This window comes from Urocampus carinirostris, chromosome 9 (assembly GCF_059441175.1).
Source record: "Urocampus carinirostris isolate Australia breed hairy pipefish chromosome 9, RoL_Ucar_1.0, whole genome shotgun sequence".
In the NCBI taxonomy this organism is placed as follows: domain Eukaryota; kingdom Metazoa; phylum Chordata; class Actinopteri; order Syngnathiformes; family Syngnathidae; genus Urocampus; species Urocampus carinirostris.
This window is the reverse complement of record NC_142357.1, coordinates 30,960,869-30,980,964: the sequence shown is the minus strand read 5'-3', so window position 1 is coordinate 30,980,964 and position 20,096 is coordinate 30,960,869.

Genomic DNA, 20,096 nt, shown 5'->3' with positions numbered 1-20,096 from the left:
GTTAGCCTCTCCCAAAATGTATTTTTCTTTCGCTCCGCCGTATAAATACAGAATGGAGTTTCACGGGGTTAGCGGCACTTTTCGAGATGATTTCATTTAAACATGAGCGGGACGGTTAAGTACGGTACACGCGTGCCGAGGGAAGGACCGTTAAATGATTTAATGTGATAGGATGACCACCTTTTCAATCTGCTCTCCACCAAGTCCCACGTGGAAGATCCGCTTCTGTCCTGCATCCTAAGCAACGTTACATGCATGTTCTAAACCATCTATCCGTCCGTTATCTGTACCACTTATCAGGAGTAGGGTCGCAGGGGTGCTGGAGCCCATACCAGAGGTCTTCAGGCAGTGGGCAGGGACACACTGAAGTGGTTGCCAGCCAGTCGCAGGGCATACAGAGACGGACTGGTTCCCTCCCACATTCAAATAACATGCATGCCAGGTGTGAATGAGCAAGTAGAGTGTCCGTAGCAAGCACGGGGAGAACATGCAAATTCTGCACAGGAAGGCAGGTAGCTAGATTTGAACCAATGACCTCAGAACTGTGCCGCGGATGAGCTAACCACTCAGCGGCCGTGCCACCCTGTTCTAAACCATCTATCCATCCATCCATTATCAGCACCGCTTATTCTCAGTAGGGTCGTGTGGGTGCTGGAGCCCATCCCAGCTGTCTTCGGGCAGTGGGCAGGGGACACCCTGAACCAGTTGCCAGCCAGTTGCGGGGCACACAGAGACAGACAAGTCACTCGCTCATTCACACCTAGGGACAATTTGGATCGGCCAATCAACCTGACATGCATGTTTTTGGAATGTGGGCGGAAACCGGAGTGCCCGAAGGAAACCCACACAAGCAAGGGGTGAACATGCAAACTCCACAGAAGAAAGTTCGATCTCAGGACCTCAGAACTGTGCCGCACACGCGCTAACCACTGCGCTGCCGTGCTGCCCTGTTCTAAACCAATCACAATGAAATATTGACCCCATAAAAAAACTAACTACAGTTCATACTGCTACTTTATTTTGAACCATTTAAAAGGATGCGGCTAGTTTATAGATCAGGGACTTAAAACTGGGTTTGGCTCAGGGGCCTCATCCAGACCTTCTGTTGTATTGATTCACCCACTCCAAGAATGGAGTCACCTACATGTTACGAGCAGGCCTGATCGGTAAAATAATTTACTCTAAATATTCCGCTTTGTTTTTCTGTATTATGCTTTGTCATCCAAATGACTTTGGTAAACTACCCTACATATTAGAATCACAAATGTCTCGGGATCTTTTTTAAGCATAACACATTTATTCACAAACAATAGGCAAAAAAAAAAAGATTTTCACATTTGGCACTGAATGCATTAAGTGGTTTATTCTAACAGTTGAGTAAATGCAGTTTTACATCTGAACCAATTCACCATGCTATAAAAACTCAATCAGTACCTCTTTGCCTTAATTCTCGTATTGATTTGACATAATTAAAGACTAAATACAAAAATAAAAGTTTTAGCAGAGCATGGGCAATAAGATTAGACTGCGTCAGATCAATTTGCTAGGCTGGGCCTACTAAAGCTGAGAGTATGGTGTTTACTGCCTTCTAGCAGCCAGAAACAGCATTTGGTTTTAATAAAATGTCCTAGAGAATCACTTCTCTTTTTTGACTTAACCAGAAATTTTTGGCAGGTTGGACTGAATCATCCAATGGGCCAAACCTGGACCTTGGGTCACAAGTTCTATATGCCTGTCAAAGTTCAAGTAGACTTTGTACAAGTCCAAATGACTCCAGTAAGCCCGTACCTTCTAATACACGAAGAAAAAATATTTGTTGGAAATATTTGAGCGTGGGAACTAGTTGAATTGGACAGGTCTTAAAATACATTTATAGGTGGCGGAAAACTTATGAAAAGCCATGAACAATGAACCACCAGAGGGTGCTCTAATTCATAAACGTCACCCTGGCCTTTTTAATAACATGGCTTTTAGTGCCCTGCTGGGGCTGTTACTGCCATGCTCATGCTGTGTTACTGCCATGTTCATTTCATTTTGTTTGATTTGTTTTATTCCAGCTCGGTCGTTCCTGGTAGTGTCCGTCCAGAAGCTGGAAATTCAGAAGTTGAAAAAAAATGGGACTCATTGGTACTCACCTAATGACAGATACAAAAACCGAAACAATGAATAAACAAAAAAATGACACCCTTGAAATTTAGATCCTACGTTTCAAGGGGGGCTATCCCTAAAACAATAAACTACTCATTCTTTAAAAGAGAATACATAAAAGGTACTCAAGTGTGCCTTGTTGTCCGAATTTTACAGTGCATGGAGAGTTGCAAGAGCTAACCATTATGCTTATGCTTTATTTTCCAACGTTCCTGTCTGCTTTTATCTTACTTTTAGCAAAGTTGTATGGGGCAGAACCCATAAGGTAGAAGGAAGAGGGGGTTAATGCTGGAGAGTGATGGATGCTCGTCCCCGTGTTTTGTTTTTTTTTTGTCTTTGTTTCTCTTTGTGATGTAGCATGAAAATGGTGAAAGTAAGAAAAGTACAGTTCAATCGCCAACCCAAACTCTAAGAAAGATGAAAAAAATATTCTTTTTTTCAAGCACATCTAAGAAATGAACATACTTGCACATGCATTATGATTTAGCAGATAGAAGCTGCAATGATGACACAAACCAGGAGATGGCAGCCCTGAGCAAAATATGTTTTATATGTTATATGTCAATTTTTTTTCAGAAGACTAATGTTCATTGTGGCCAGCAAAGAAGAGCAAAATATCTGAGACAGCTTAAGACATCGAATTAATTAATTATTGGGTTAACACTTACAAGAATTCCGTTGATCAAATGATTAACTCAATTGTTTTTACCGGTCTATTAAAATACGAGCATAATTGGTTGACGAAAAGTACAAATATTTCAATGTTTAACAGAATAATGCATGCGTGTTAATGTAGTCTTTCGAACTGCAACCTCAGTGGAACAGTTTAAAATTTAGGCTTAAAACACACTTCTATTCCATAGCTTATAAATGGCCTACAGCAGGGGTCAGGAACCTTTTTGACCCAAAGAGCCATAGAAAGAGAGAGAGCCAAATCATATATTTTCAGACAAAATTGAAAAAACTGCCAAACATGCTCTAGACAAAAGCTAATTCTTCAGCACATTTTATTTCGCTGTGCGTCATTTGATGATTTAATCAAATGTATGAAATGATAATAATGCCAAATCCTGTGTCCCAAATCAATGTAAATATGACATTTACAATTTGTCTTCCACCTTCAGTAAAGTGTGTTGATGCAATTTTTTCCCATGAAATTTGTCCTTAACAGTTTCAAAACAATGTGCATGCAAAGTTCTTTTGTAAAAATGTCACAAATGACTGCAAACGATAAACATGTCGTCATATTCACTTTTGGTGTAGACTGCACTGAGCGAGAGAGAGAGAAGGTAGTGCCTTGCGCTGTGTGCAGGGATCCGCCCACCTGTACTGCTCACCCAATCAAAGTCGTTTGCCAGCGTTTTTATTTATCAGTTTGAATGGTTTCTTTTCGAACTTCTGCATTAAGTTGCTTCGGCTGTATATGGACCAAAATCGGGATGAAATCACTTGACTTTGGAACGCCACAGAGAGATGTGCAATAGTTACATTTTATTTCAGAGCCATACGTACTAATGAAAAGAGCCATATATGGCTCCCGAGCCATAGGTCCCCTACCCCTGGCCTACAGTATATTTCATGTCTACAATATCTGTGTATTATTTGTTGTTGCAACATTCGTTGCAGGCTGGTCAGCCTGGATTACCTCATGTGGGGTCCCTTCTCAAGGTTTCTTCATTTTCCTCATGCTGAGGTTTTTCTCGAGTTTTTCCTTGCCCTCATGTAGGTTTCATATCAGGGCATGTTGTATTAATAGTTTGTGGTGTGTGCAGCCCTTGGAGAGACCTTGTGATTAAGAGCTATACAAATAAACATAACGTGACTAATCTTTCAAGCAAATTTAAAGAACAACCATATAGATGGAATAAAAAAATCTACAGGCTGTTCTCGAGACACTGCTGTAAAAGAAAAAGCGCAGGAGTGACTCTCGAAAACATCGATGATGCAGTCAAGCAAGAGGCAAATACGTGTGAGGTCTGCAGCTGCGTCTTAGACAAAAGAGGGGGAAGAAGATGTCCGTGTCAGAAGCGTCAGCGCATAGCCAGGGAGGCGGCGCGCCGGGTGTGACGGCGCATGAAAGTCAAATATCATTACGGCAAAGCAAAGAGACAAGATCAGAGCGGGTTAAGATAACACCAGACCAGCCGCAGCTGCACATTATAACTAAGTACATCAGCATTGGCCAAGACTGCTACAGACCAACCTTTTACTGTCCGACCACCTTCATGGACCGTCGCCAAATATTGAAGGAGTAGGGGGTCAAGTACACAGTGGATATTCAAAACGGCTGCATTGTCGGTGATAGAGTTAAGATTTCCAGTCAATTCAAATATTTTACCTGAGATATGTCTCATCTCATCTCATTAGCTGCACCGCTTATCCTCAGTAGGGTCGCGGGGATGCTGGAGCCCATCCCAGCTATTTTCAGGCAGGGGACACCCTGAACTGGTTGCCAGCCAATCGCAGGGTACACAGGGACAGACAACTCGCTCGCTCATTCACACCTAGGGACAATTTGGACCGGCCAATCCACCTGAAATGCATGTCTTTGGAATTTGGGAGGAAACCAGAGTGCCCGGAGGAAACCCACGCAAGCACGGGGAGAACATACAAACTCCGCACAGGTAGGCTGGTAGCTAGATTTGAACCCACACAGGAGGTGTAGGAGAAATTGTAGGTTCGATAATCTTTTAAGTCTTCTTTCGTGATTGAATTAAGTACATCGGGAACCAGCCATGAGGGGGAGCCTTTTATTTCGTCATCCCAAAAGAACTCAGAGAACTCCAAAAATAACAATGCTTTTATAGCTTCAGCCCAAAAGGCGGCCCTAGTCCTCAGTAATCAACCCGGACATGTTGTTCGTACCCTTATTAGGACATGTTGTTGCCTCAGTTTGCTCAGAGAGTCCTTGAAGAAAGGCCTTGTAGGTCTCATGCCCATTTTGGTAAACTCGACTATCTTGTCAAGGATCTTCTCGAATGATGTCAACATTCCCTCACTACTGTAAGCAACGTAAGCAGGTTTTTCTACATTTCTAATGTATGCAACTGTATTCTACAAATGCGAGTCTATTTTCCACAACAGAGGTTCCCAAGACCTTAGAACTATGCCGCACACGCGCTAACCACTGCTCCGCTGTGCTGCCCTCTGAGATATGTATTGAAAATAAAATATATTAATGGCGCCCACCGGTCTAAATACAACATTATAACACAGTGGAACCTCAGTTCGAACAAATCGGTGTCCGACCAAAAATTTCGAGAAATTCTCGCAAAAAATCGGAGTTCGAATGCCGGTAATGCGTGAGTGCGTACGCTAGGGTGCGATGCTGAGTGGCGTACGGGTGTTTTAGCCCCTTATTATGCCTCCGAAGAAAGGCAGTGCTAGCAGCAAAGTTGCTACAGGTGAAAAAAGAAAAGTAGTGCGTACAACTATTGCATTTAGGAAAGAAAAAATAGCCAAATATGAAGGAGGTGTGCGAGCGCCTTCTGCTGACCACCACAAAGGTATGAAATCCTATTCATAAGATTACGATAACGCGAACGTACGATTAGCCTGGGTTAGCTTTAAGTTTACGTTAAACATTCAGGGTGTTGGAACGGAGCCCAACATTGAGGGTGTTGGAACGGAGCCCCCTTTTCAAAAAACCGCTCACCACTTGTTGTGGAGACCCGGGTGCTAAATGACCTGATTTTTTTATTTTTACATGTTCATGTTAGGGGAATCTTTCGTGCGGAAGATTACGATAACGCGAACGTACGATTAGCCTGGGTTAGCTATATGTTAACATTAAACATTCAAGGTAAACATTCAGGGTGTTGGAACGTATTAAAACGATTTACATCATTTTTAATAGGAAAAATGATTTCGGTGATCGAACAAATCGGTTTTCTTATAAGGTTCTGGAATGGATTATGGTCGAGAACCGAGGTTCCACTGTATTTAGTGTAGTTTAAGGGGTGGGGATCACATGAAATTTTATTGTTCCGATCTAGGTAAAAGCAGGGTAATATTGACCATAAATGTAGGGTAAATAAAACTATAAATGTGTGTCTTTTTCTGTTATCAATTCAAATTTGCTAAAGGGTAATGTGAACTTATATTCAACCCATAAGAACATTTTATGGTCTCCCTGACCTTCTGCTGATAAAACCCAAGATAGCAAAACAGCATCTGGTCATCTGTGCTTGAGTTTAAATGAGCTGGGTTGTTCTCAAACAGATATATCTTTTCTTGCACTCTGTGTGAATGTTACCATTGTTCATTGTGTTTAAACCCATGATTCAGCTGTCTTCAATAATTGATTTTCTAGTTAAAGTTTCAAGTCTTTTCCTGCTTTGCACTCTCATGACTGGAACTGCACAAAAAGGCAAAACAAACCGTGATCAACACATTCTGCAGATTGAATTCTGCCAGGGTGTCCTTTTTGCACGAAGTTAAATAAGTGTCACTCCGATCCAAACTCAGACTTCTGTCTTTTAATTTCTAATGTAGGCGGGCTGAACCGTAGTAATATAGGTTTAGATCCCACAGTGACCAATCCGATACCGATAATTTTTTGGGGGAACATCATAATCAATGAATAATACAAACCTTTCCTCTTGAATTAGTTTATCATTACATTAAGCACACCACAAAAATTCCAGTGCTGCACAGACTATGGCAAACTACAGGCTTTTATTACATACCCTGATATAAAACCTACACGAGGGCAAGGAAAAAGTTAAAAACCTCAGCATGACGAGAATAAACAGTATTACAATTTCGATGCGATTTTGGATTTTAAAAGGAAAGTGCATCCGTGTATGTTTTGCTAGTACTCACTTCTTGGATGCATGACCTACCAGTGTGTGTGTGAGGCATTTCCCTGCAGGGCTTCACTGTTTTATGTGGCTTCATTTTGCCATCACTAGTGCTCGTATATATGGGTACCACTGTAATATTTTTATAAAATACAAATACTGTAATACAATGTCAACAAAGCAAATAACATTTCACATAACTTTCACTGTGCAATATTTACAAAATAAAGTCAGAGATACGCCCTTTTAGTTATGTTGGCATAGTGACAACAGATTTATAGCTTTGCAGGTTGTTGCTCTCAGCAGGGTGAGTTTTTTTTCATGTGTCCATGTAACTTTGTGGTGTTGCCACAGTAAAGACCGCTCTACATCACAAATGAGACCCGGTATTGTCCTTTTCTGTAGTTGAAAATAACGCACACAGAGCTTCCTGTTTCCTCAGTCATTTTTAACTTCTAGTAGGGGTGGGTGGCTCGGTCTGACTGTCCAAGCACTCCGTCGCTATTCCTGGATTCAGCAGGCCAGCCAGTAATCAGGTAGGGATAGGGGGTAATCAAGTGGTGTTACATTTTGGTGAAAAAAATTGGTGCAAAAGAATAGTATTGACTCCAGTACAATAGTATTGATTCCATCCGAGTAGTTGCTTATTAACAATAATATCGTTATTTGTATTGATCCACTCACTCAAGACTGGAGTCACCTACATGTTACGTGCAGGTTCTGAAAATACCTCACCACGTATGGTGTGATTGCGATTTTCTAGGACATTGGATTTCCAACTGGCAGGAGAAATCATCAATTACGTAAAATACATGACACATTATTTGTTAATATTTAATAATTTAATAATTACCCTTTTTCGACCCTGACTCCCACATGTCCCGTTTTTTGCTCCCGTCTGTGTCCGGCTTCGACCCGTTTTGATCCGGATCACGTCTGCTCTCCCGTCCCGGCTTACGACCTCTTTTTGTCCCCGACTACGTCCACTCTCCCGTTCTGGGTTACGACTCGCTTCCGATCCCGACCACGCCTTGCTCTCCCAGTCCCTGACACCGCCATCGCTCACTACAGAAGATCCACTTCCGCGTTCTGAGCACCATCCGATTACAAGAGCGACTTGCTTCCCGCGCCCAGCGAACACCAAATCGTGGGCGCAGCCCTTTCTCTCTCCTCTAATGAAACTTGTGAGAAACGTAACGCAATTGGGTCCTGTTTCTGGTCCTGACACCTAGGAAAACGGGACATTATTTTTTCTTTAAATACGGCAAATACATCCTTTGCGTTGATTTCCACTTTAAATTGACTTGAACTAAAAATTATCGGGATCCACAAATATGTATATTTTAAGTAAATATATTGTCCCTACGAGATACAAAGGGTCTAAGTCATTGTATTGCATGAAGCCACATGACAAACCAAAATGGAGTATATCCATTTTAGGATGTTCTTTCTCTTTTTAGCGTACATTCCATATGCCCCCACTGTTCAAAAAATACAATTTGATTTCATGTTGCTTTGAGCAAAATGATGCACGGAGAAAAAGCCACCCGTTTTAGAAGGTGGTTATTTCCTGACGAGGGATAATCGCCTCGGGAATTTTCGCTGAACGGCCTCGTTCGGTGTTCTGAGCCCTTCTGTGGAATAAACAAATAATGATTGTTCCTACCCTGTCTCCAGATTTTCCATTTTAGCACCTTTTGTGTTTCGCCTGGCCAATTTTAACAGCAACGTTATGTCGATAGTTATCTGTGACCCGCCATGCAGACTTCTGGGAACACTACTGCGCCATACCGGACAATAGTTTCGTTGAAAACTGACTCAAGATAGGCCAAACATGACTGCATGGATTTAACTAATTCAGTGCTGGTCTCGAATTGGAGTGCTGTGTAGCTATCCCTTTGTTTCCTAGTTGGCCTTTTCGTAAATGCTTTTCATCAAAAAAAGTTCTGTAGCTTTTCAAGCAAGGAATCCACCCCAAAAAGATTGGCAAAATGTAGAAAACTTTCTTGTTTTCTACATTTTGCCAGTCTTGAATAAATCATGTTTGAGGGGGACAATCTTGTATAAGCGAACATTCATGTAGCATACTCCTCGTACTGAATGATAGTAAGTTGTTTGATGAATTGACATTTTATTTTTTCCCAGTTTTCATGAAACGCAATGCAACAATGAGTTTAAAATCAACAACACCAGTTATTAAGATTAAGATTGGACAAGGCAAACCAGAATAAACAAAATAAACATTTAATAAGACTTAAAGAAGATACGTTTTAGGTTATACTCGGAAACTGCCCTAAGTTATGATTGTATTTTACTTTCATGGTAACACTGGAATGAGAAATACTACATATTACCAATGGTGCAATGAAAAGTTTTTCAATTTCACGAGTTTATTAAAAACAATATTAGTATTAGTAATAGTATTCTGCTGCCACCTACTGATATGGATGAATGTTACAGCTACTCGGTTGATCGCTGTAAAAAAAACAATATACTGAACAGTGATATTTATGATAATTATAATTATGAGATTGGGCAAATTTGAGTCTACTGTGCTGGTAAAGTGTTTCCGTAGTGCAGTGGTTAGCACATTTGCCTAACATGCAAAAGGGCTCTGGTTTGAGACCTGTTGGAAAATAATATTGGTTTGGAGAGGGAGTGGCGCCAACAGGCTGTACTTGCCCAAGACACACTACAGGAAATGGTGCCTCTATGACCCAGGTGGTTGAGAAATCCAACCACTTCATGTTTTATCAAACCTTCCTGTGTGAAGTTTGCATGTTCTCTCCGTGCTTGGGTGGGTGTCCTCCCACATTCCGAAAACATGCATTCCAGGTTAATTGGCTGGTTCAAAATTTCCCTAGGTGTGAATGAGAGAGTGTCTCTGTGTGCCAGTTCAGGGTGTCCCCTGCACACTCCCCAAAGATGGCTGAGACAGGCTCCAACAACCCCGCGACTCTATAGAGGATAAGGGGTGCAGATAATGGATGGATGGATTGACGTTGCTAGTTGAGTAACAGTAAAATTCCGTCATGTACACAAAAAATCCGAGAACCCATCACCGGTAGTAGAAAACAATCTGCAAAAGTGGAACCGTGATACGACAGAGAAAAACTGTGTTTGCATGAAAGGTTCAGACCATCGGACTTTCTTTTTTTTCTTTTTTGCTGCAGGTGTCAGGAATGTAGCGATGCGAGCAGGAAACTGGCAATGTCATTTGGCATGAGTCGCCACAGCCGCCGGCTCTGGAAAGTTTAAGGCCCCCGTGCTGATGTTGTGACTGGGACCGCCAAATCGGGCCACGCTCTCCATCTGCCCGCTCCCTGTCAGTTTGGAGAACGTCCGAGAAGCTGAGGGGCAACTGTAACCCTCCTTCCACTGCGGGCACCAAAAAAAAGAGCAGTGCTTTGATGGGTTTCTAAAGCGGCTGTCTTTCTGCAGAACAGAAAGGGGGGAGCGAGTAAATTCCACCAGGAGGGAAATGTTGGACAAGCAGCACCTTTTTGACCAGCGTGGCCTGCACTTCACAAAATGCTGCCTCGTCTTAAATTGCCCTGTGATCTGGGGCTTTTACCTAGAGGCCCATTTGGATGAGCAGTACAGTTGAACTCAGACTGTGCCACAGATGTTGAAATAAGTTAGCATGTGCCATGGACGTAAAATGATTTTTTTTTTATCATCTTTTTATTCTCTTTTCCTAATATGATAAGTCCATTGCCCAATTCATCGCAGCCTCTTATGGCTATAGTAACGATTTGTGTATGATGCTCATGGGGGGAGAAAACCGAAAAAGTGTCAGAACCAGAACAGATACAGGACCCAATCGTGTGACGTTTTCACACAAGGCGTTTACTTTACGGGAAATGGGGAGTCATGCATGTTAGAAAGACGGTCTGGTGTGGAAGGAAAGGAAGCCAGTGACCGACGAGACTGATTCCAATTGTCCGAGTTGATATCGGACAGATGGGATCGATACCGGACAGGAAGGGACAGACAGGATTGACAACAAATCAGGATATCGATAACCAACAGGAGAAACTAGACGGGAATGAAAACTGGAGAAAATAACAAACAGGACCAAAATAGACGGAAACGAAACTGGAACCCGAAATTTAACTGATCAAAAATAAACAGGAGCAATACCGGACTGGAAATATCAACAGGAAAACAGGACCAAGTCAGAACCCACGTCATGTGGGGCAGAAGTTCGTTTAACGGGCTGACAACTGAAGCAAGAGAGTGATGAGCTTTATATAGACGGAAAGTCAATCTATCAACGAGCCTCAGCTGGCACCACATGGGTGGGGCCAATTGGGCACCATGGCAACCGTGACACACACGGGCGGGGCCGATTGGGCGCCATGGCAACCAGGACAAAAATACCAGTTTAATCAACCAAAAATATTTGACACTGGATGAGATTTGCGGGTAAAGTAGTGCAAAGATGGCTCTTTCACCATCAAAGATGGTTATGTGGTCTGTGCGAACGATGTATATTTATATATTTTTAGCAACTCAGCCAGAATTTGCATGTATTTTATGTCCCTGTACGGTCCAATAGTGCTATGAAGCATACAATTAACCTGGATGAGAAAAACTGGTGTAAGCAGATTCCTTATCTTACACTATATTTTAATCCCTTGCTACTTTGCGCTTCATACTTAGCAGCCTCAGTCCATCACAGGTTGAAAACAAATACGCAATCTATTATCCCCGATTGCATATTGCTGAAAGCAGGGGCCAGTAGGGCGCATTTTTCTCAGCCCTTGCGGCTCGTTTTTGCCTTTCTGTCCACCAAAAAGTGAACTGCACCCAGGCGGATGAGATCAGTAATACCTGATTGCAGATTACTGCAACCAGGGGCTCTATTTTATGCTGTAATGTATTTCTGCACTCCTGCAGCCACGATCCATTCTCCCCAAAACCAGAAAGGCGCATTTATTTTTGGGACCTAGCGGCTCTTTTTGTCTGATACTGTATTTTGCGCCCAAAATTAACTTCACTCATATGGCCATGATCCATTATCCCCAAATCCATACTGCTGCGAGCAGATCACACTTTAGTCAAAAGGTGTGCATCAAGCACACCTAAAATAAAATCTATCGTAGTGGCCATGACACATTATCCCTGGTTAAACACTGCTGAAAGTAGTAGTAAGGAACATTTTTCGGGGTTTGAGCCCCTGCAGCATTCCTTTGTGACCTCCTTAAAGTGAACCCCGCCGATATTACCTTTTATCTCTGGTCAACTATTGCTCTAGCAGGGACCGCCAGAGTCAAGTGGAGTCATGTTTATTTGTATAGGCCTTAATCACAAGGAGTCTCAAAGGGCTGCACAGACCACAGATTTTTGCAAACCACAGACTATTATGAGACCATCCCCTGATCTAAAACCTAACTGAGGGCAAGGAAAAACTCAGAGCCCATTTAATATTTTTTATCTTCCTCATATTTCTGCCTAAAATGAACATAATTTGTGTAGGTGAGATCCATTATCTCTTCAGAACAGGGGCCGACAGTTCACACCACTGAAGAATGCCACTGTGACCCGCTTAAAACGAACTGCACTGTTTTGATCCATTAGCCCCATTTGACTTTTGCTGAGCACGGGGGTTGAGAGAAAACATTTGTGCCATGCGTGGTTCTGTTTTACATTGTCTCTGCCTAATATGAGCAGGCCACAATCTATTATCCTTGGCCGGGTATTGTTAAGAGCAGGGTGCTGGGCAAGCACTTTTTTGGGGGGGTTGAGTCCCTGAAGCATTTCATTGTGGCCTCCTTAAAGTGAACTCTCATATGGCTGAGATTATCTTTTATCTATGGTCAACTATTGCTCACGCAGGGACCGGCAGAGTCAAGTCAAGTAGTGTTTATTTGTATAGCCCTTAATCACAAAGAGTCTCAAAGGGCTGCACAGACCACAAATTATTGCAAACCACAAACTATTATTACACCATCCCCTGATCTAAAACCTACATGAGGGCAAGGAAAAACTCTGAGCCCATTTAATATTTTTTATCATTCTGTTCTTTCTGCCTAAAATGAACATCATTTGTGTAGTTGAGATCCATTATCTCTTCAGAACAGGGGCCGACAGAGCACATTTCCTTTTTCAGTTCACACCACGGGAGAGTTCCACCGTGGCCCGCTTAAAACGAACTGTACCATTAGCCCCATTTAACTTTTGCTGAGCACGGGGGTTGAGAGAACACATTTGTGTCATGCGTGGTGCTGTTTTTACATTGTCTCTGCCTAATAAGAGCAGGCCGCGATCTATTATCCTTGGCCAAGCACTTTTTGGGGGGTTATAAGCCCCTGAAGCATGCCATTGAGGCCCGTTCAAGATGAACTTATCCGTTTTTGTTGTGATCCATTATCCCCAGTCAGCTATTGCTGATAGCAGCGGCTGAAGGAGAAAACCTACTTGATACGGGTAGATATAGAATGGAATGACCACGAAAATGGAGGGAATACCGTCCGATCTTAATGACTACGATCCGTTTAAATAAATCACTCCTCTCGCGGCGCGTTTAAAGTGGGCCTGGGAATAGAGCAATCCCTTAATGCGAAAACAACATTTGTTTCTGTTTTAGTTGAGTCGTCCCAGTGATTTGCCTCAGAGGAAGATGCTTTTTATATCCTTTTTCCCCGCACATGCATGTATGTATGACGCCTGCGTGGCTCAGAAAGCTGCCTCTCACATGACCTGGATTGGAAAGATGATGTGTTTTGCTTGAAGAACAGGTCGAGCCTCAAGTGAGAAATTTAACCCCTCGTTTGTTGATGAGCGGGCGTCCAAAAGGCATCCGCCAGCATTTGCCAGCATCCGACAGCCCGCTTCTTTAATATACACCTTGGGCTGTGTATTGAAGTGAAAATAAGATTTTGACAGATGGAAAAAAAAATGGGAGGAACTTCCCTGGAGGACATCTCGAGGCCATCGCTCGCATCACGCTGCGTTTTCTAAGGAGCGGTAAATAAGACGAGCTCACGGATCAAATGGTATTATGGAAAACTTGAAAGTGGGATTCTTTGTTGTCAAGTCTGTGATCAGTCACGCTGAGGTAATTTTCTGCTACTTTGTGACAAATGGGACCGCAATCCTGTTCCAGTAATAACAGCAAATTAATATCATTTCCGTACAGTTTTGTTCGGTGAGTGTCTGGACGCAATTTGCAAAATTGATTCCGACTCATCTCAAACTTGGCTCTATTTTGTGGATTCCTTATTTATTCATTTTCATGAAAAGAAAAAAAAAATCCTGCTTTAGCGACTATGTAATAAAACCAAATTAAAATATATATTTATCATTTTCACTTAGTGAATGTCTGGACAGAATTTACAAAATTGATTCCGACTCATCTCAAACTTGGCTCTATTTTGTGGATTCCTTATTTATTCATTTTCATGAAAAGAAAAAAAAAATCCTGCTTTAGCGACTATGTAATAAAACCAAATTGAAATATATATTTATCATTTTCACTTAGTGATTGTCAGGACAGAATTTACAAAATTGATTCCGACTCATCTCAAACTTGGCTCTATTTTGTGGATTCCTTATTTATTCATTTTTATGAAAACAAAAAAAAAATCCTGCTTCAGCGACTATGTAATAAAACCAAATTAAAATATATATTTATCATCTTCTTAGTGAGTGTCAGGAAAAAAAAATACAAAATAGGTTTTGACTGAACTCAAACTTGTGTGTATGTCACGGTTGCCCATTGCCCTCACTTGTCCCGCCCGTTTGGCGCCAGCTGCGGCTCGTTGACTGATTGGCTTCCCTCCTATTTAAGCCCAGAACATTAGCAACAAAATATATTAATCCCTTCGTCAGTCCGTCAACGAACCTCTGCACCCGCAAGACGTGTGTTTTGATTGTGTATCCTGTCCGGTATTGATCCCGTCTCTCGCCCTGTTTGATATCTGACTCCAGTGTCCAGTGTTTGGTATCGATCCCGTCTGTCTCGTCCTGCCTGATATCGGTCTCCAGTGTCTGGTATCGATCCCGTCTGTCTCGCCCTGTCTGATACCTTGCTACAATCTCCAGTATCGGGTATCATCCCAGTCTATCTCGTCCTGTTTGATATCGAACTCCAGTGTCTGGTATCTGACATCAATCCTGTCTGTCCCGTCCTGCCCGGTATCGACCCCATCTGTCCGGTATCTGCTCGTGTAACTGGTATCGATCTCTGGCTTCCTGTTGTTCCACGCCAGACTTCTGCCTTACTTCTTCCGCCCAGCGATTGCCGAATCACTGGCGTTTGTGTTAACGTGCATGACTGCTTCATTCCCATAAAATAAAGCTTGTGTGAGAAACGTTACGCATCTGGGTCCTCCTCCTGTTCTGGTTCTGACAGTGCATTTTTATTTCTTTATATGAGAATTAAGAAAACATCCTTTTGTTGTGTTACTTCATGTTTAGTCTTTGTCTTATTTGTACTTAATAATAAAAGCGAGGCGTCATGGTGAATGGGTGGTTGGCGCTCAGCCCTATGGTGTTCAGGAGGTTCAGGGTTCAAGTCCAGCTACCATAACCTCCTCGTTTGGGGTTTGCATGTTCTCCTCGTAAACCTGCGGTTTCCTCCCACATTCTAAAAACATGCAAATTGGCCGGTCCAAATTCTCCCTAGGTGTGAATGAGCGACTGAATGATTGTCTGTCTCTGTGTGCCCTGTGACTGGCTGGCAACCAGTTCAGGGTGGCCCCTGCACACTGCCAGATGATAACTGTCATGGGCTCCAGGTGTTCTGCCATATTTTCCTATCGGAGGCTGATTCGACTATAGCAGAAGATAACGCTGGTCCTGAGGCACAAGCGAGCTAGGCAACTTCTTAGGGCCCCACAACCACTAGGGGGCCCCCAAGAGTGGTTAACCTTTTTGGTGCCAAAATTGTCCCTTTTCTCACTTTAAGTGTATACTAAAAAATACAAAAAATACAACATAAATACTACACAATAACTGCAAAACTAAATATTAAATATAGTGCTCAAAAACAGGGACCTCATATTTTATTTTGCTTTTATTCTGAAAATAAATGTTAATACTACAAAAATACTACTACAGTAAAATTATATTACAAAATACTTCTACAGAAATATTTCCTCCAAAAATACTAAAAAAGGCAACTTTGCAACTTGAAATATTTGCAGATTTTGGAAATTGTGTTACATGACTGAATATATGGATAGGCATTTTAATGATGGCACAATCTTACTTTTTGATAAAAATTCGATTTTTTTTAATCTATTTTAATTCTAAATGTTGGTCCAGCCAGACAAAGTAATTACACATTGTTTACTGTTTTCTGGCTCTGATGCAAAATTATCATTTCCGAGCTATTATATGTTGGCGTCACAGCAGCAATTTGCTTTATTTTGGAAAAATATTAAATGGATTTTCTGACACATTAAGGGTCAAACCAGTCAACAAAAAACAACAACTTTGTTTTCTGCAATGATGATTTCAATAATAGTTCTTTTTAGGAGGAAAATGGTTGAAAAGAACTGATAACGCTCTCAACTGATTAATCGAATAAATAGAAAACACATTAATCAAATATTAAAATTTTTGTTTGGATCAGGATCAGGACCCAAATGCGTGACGTTTCCCACACTAGCCTTTTATTTTATGGAAAATTGGGAGTCATGCACTTTAGGCAGCAGTCTGGCGTGGAATGATAGGAAGCCAGAGGCCGACGAGATCGATACCAATTGCCCAAGCAGACATTGGACGGATGGGGACAGACAGGATCGATATCAAAACAGGATATCAAAATTAAACAGGACAAACTAGATGGAAACTAAACTGGAAACCGATATTGAACAACGGGACAGACAGGATTGATACCAAAACAGGATATTGAAATTACACAGGACAAACTAAAGGGGAACGAATCTGGAAACCGATATTGAACAGGAAAATATTAAAGGGCAACCATACCAGACAGGAAAACCAACAGGAAACAGGACCGAGTCAAGGAGAGCAACAGGGGCAGAGGTTCGTTGATGGACTGACAAAGAAAGAGTGAGAGCACCTAGCTTAAATAGACGGAAAGCCAATCCGTCAATGAGCTGCAGCTGGTGCCACACGGGAGTGGCCAATTGGGCGCCATGGCAACTATGACAAGACATAGTGTCCACATTAGTATATGCAGCCGAATACAAAAAATCCTTCTCTTGGTAAATGATGAGAATCATGATGTTTTCATCTTTTTTTTTTTATAATTCAAAAATATTTTGGAAGATTTCGTGGTACTTTGGCATTGTCTTGGATTGCCCCTATATGTCTACTGTGCACGTTCGTAAGCCAATTTGCCATGTAAGGGGCACTTTGGACACAGGGACATACTTGTCAAACTTAAGTGATTCACACTTGGCGAAGTTAGGCTAAACATATCATAATTTTCCTCAAAAATATGTATTAAGAAATATGGGTGGATTTCATGAAATAACTGTAAAAAGAAGTTTCTACCTAAAATGTTTTTTTTTCCTTTTGTCATGATTACTGATGTGAAACACCTGTGCCCGCTCCTTTGGAGCACACTGCCTTGGAATCTGATTGGCTCTCTGTCCCGATTTAAACCCCCTCCTATCTGTCCCCTTTTGTCAGTCCGTCTGCGAACCTCAGTTAACACTCGGCAAGCCTTTTTAACCCTGACTCCCACCTGTTTTTTGCTCCTGTGTGTCCCCCGGTTTTGACCCTTTTTTTATCCCGACAACGTCTACTCTCCGGTCCTGGCTTTCGACCTCTTTTGTCCCCGACCACGTCTACTCGCCCTTCCTGGCTTCCGACTCGCTTCCGACCCCGTTTTTGCTCTCCTGTCCCGGCTAATGACCCGTTTTTCCATTCCCGACACCACCATCGCTCGCCATGGAAGATCCACTTCCGCGTTCAGAGCGACCTGCTTCTCGCGTCTAGCGAACACAGGATCGTGTGCGCAGCCCTTCTTCTTTCCTTTAATAAAACTTGTGAGAAACGTCACGCAATTGGGTCCTGTTTCCGTTCTGGTCCTGAAATCTTTGGATATTTTAAGTAAAACAAATGTAAAAATAGTTACTGTAGAACTTTCGACGTACCAATCTCATAAATTCAGATACCAGAAAGCCAAGACCTGAGTGTGAAGGTCGACACCCTGTGTTCTGTTTTTGTGATCAGTGCAAAGATTCCGAAATCTGTCCGTAGTCCATTTTGACTCGATATTGATAGATGGCATAGCTCACGTGTTAAAAAACCTTAGGTGTGAGCAAAGCCAATGAAAATGACTCCCTTTGTTTTTGTCAAATGCGGCTTACTCAAAACCTCTGTGGGATACGATGAAATGATTTTTGAGTCGAAACGTTTCCCCTTTGTAACTGCATGATGCAACAGCATTGTAATATTAATTCATTCAAGTATTCAAATTATGCAGTACAGAAGGTTTTCGCCATGAGAGAAACAATTTGAACATCCTTTCGCCAGTGCACTTATTAGATTTACTTAAACCAGGGGTGTCAAACTCATTTTAAATCACGATAGCACAAACGTTCTGTCGGGGGCCGGACTAGTAGATTAAAGAGAAAGAAAAAGAGATAAAGAAATAAGAGAAAGAGGGAGGGAAAAGGAGAGAGGGCGGGACAAAGAAAGAAAAAGAGAGAAAGGGAGGGAGTGTGAGAAACAAAAGATAAAAAGTTGTGAGAGAGGGGGAAAAGAAAGGGAGAGGAAGAAAGAAATCCAAAGAGAAATGGAAAGACAGAAGGGGAGAAAAGAGAAAAGAAAGTGTGAAGGGTATGAAGAGAGAGAGAGAAAAGAGAGAAAAGGAAAAAAGGAAGTTAGAGCAAAAGAGGTTAAACGTCGCAGAGAGAGAAAGAGCAACAAAGGAAGAGAAAAAGAGAGACACAGAGAGTGACAGAGAAAGAGTGGGAGAAAAGGGGTAGAAAAGAGAGAGAGAGAGAGAGAGAGAGAGAGAGAGAGAGAGAGAGAGAGAGAGAGAGAAATGAATACAAGTACAGTGTCTTTGTGAGAGGCACCATGCTTTGGCAACATCAAATCGACATATTTCAACCTGCAGCTTGTTTTTCTCTTGCGCTTCTCTGAGTGTTGTCTCGCGGGCCGGATTCAATCCCTTGGCGGGCCTGATCTGGCCCGCGGGCCGCCTGTTTGACACCGGTGACTTAAACCTTGTTGGACAACTGGATACAAATTCTAAACTCCAAGTCCTAGAACATTGTTCTCGGCCGGAAAAGGGTAAGATGCCTTCTCCGGCCGGGTCAGGCGGTGTGATATTTGTGGGGTTAGATTCTGCCCCAAGTGGAGGAGTTCAAGTATTTTGGGGTCTAGTTCACGAGAACCACAGGCGGATTGGTACTATGTGCGTCCTCATGGGGACCCTGTCCCAGTCCATCATGGTAAAGAAGAAGCTATTTAAAAGGCAAAGCTTTCAATTTTGTCAGGGTGTTGCACAGATTAGTGCAGTAATTGATGTCTTTATCCGGACAGGAATCGGTACACGGGGCGAGGGAACAATCGTGGTTCGGTAAACTCACTCAGCAAAGGCAACAGTCCATGGGTTGAAATAAGGAAGTGCAGGCGTGGAGAATGACTACACATAGGATTGGAACTCTCTAAGGGGAACATGATGTGCCAGATCTTGGAATTACTACTGTTACTGTCACAGACCAGGACCCAGTAGTGTTCGTTTACTTAGTTTTATTGAAAAAAGAGGGAGAGCAGTGCTTGCTTCCACGATCCGATGATCGACGGACACGGGTAGCAGATGGCTGGAATGCGGAAGTTGCACTTCCGTGTCGAGCAAAGATAATCGTAGACAGCCGGAATACTGGTCACTACCCGGGACGGGAGAGCAAGGGTGCTATCGAGTTCAGAAAAGAGGTCGGCAACAGGTATCAGGCAGGAAACTGGGCAAAACAGGTCGGATGTCAGGATGGCAGATCAGGGCAGAAACGGTTCCAGAAACAGGTCGGCAACAGGTAGGAAAAAACAGGGCAGGAACATGTCGGAAGGTGTGAGCTTGCCTAGCTGGGAGCATAGGTTCGCAACGTTCTGACAGCTTCCTATTGAAAGCCGAGGGTTTAAAAGGAGTCTCTGAACCAATCAGTTCTCAGGGCTGTTGGCGCCAATTGGGCAGTCACAGGTGCCCTGAATCAG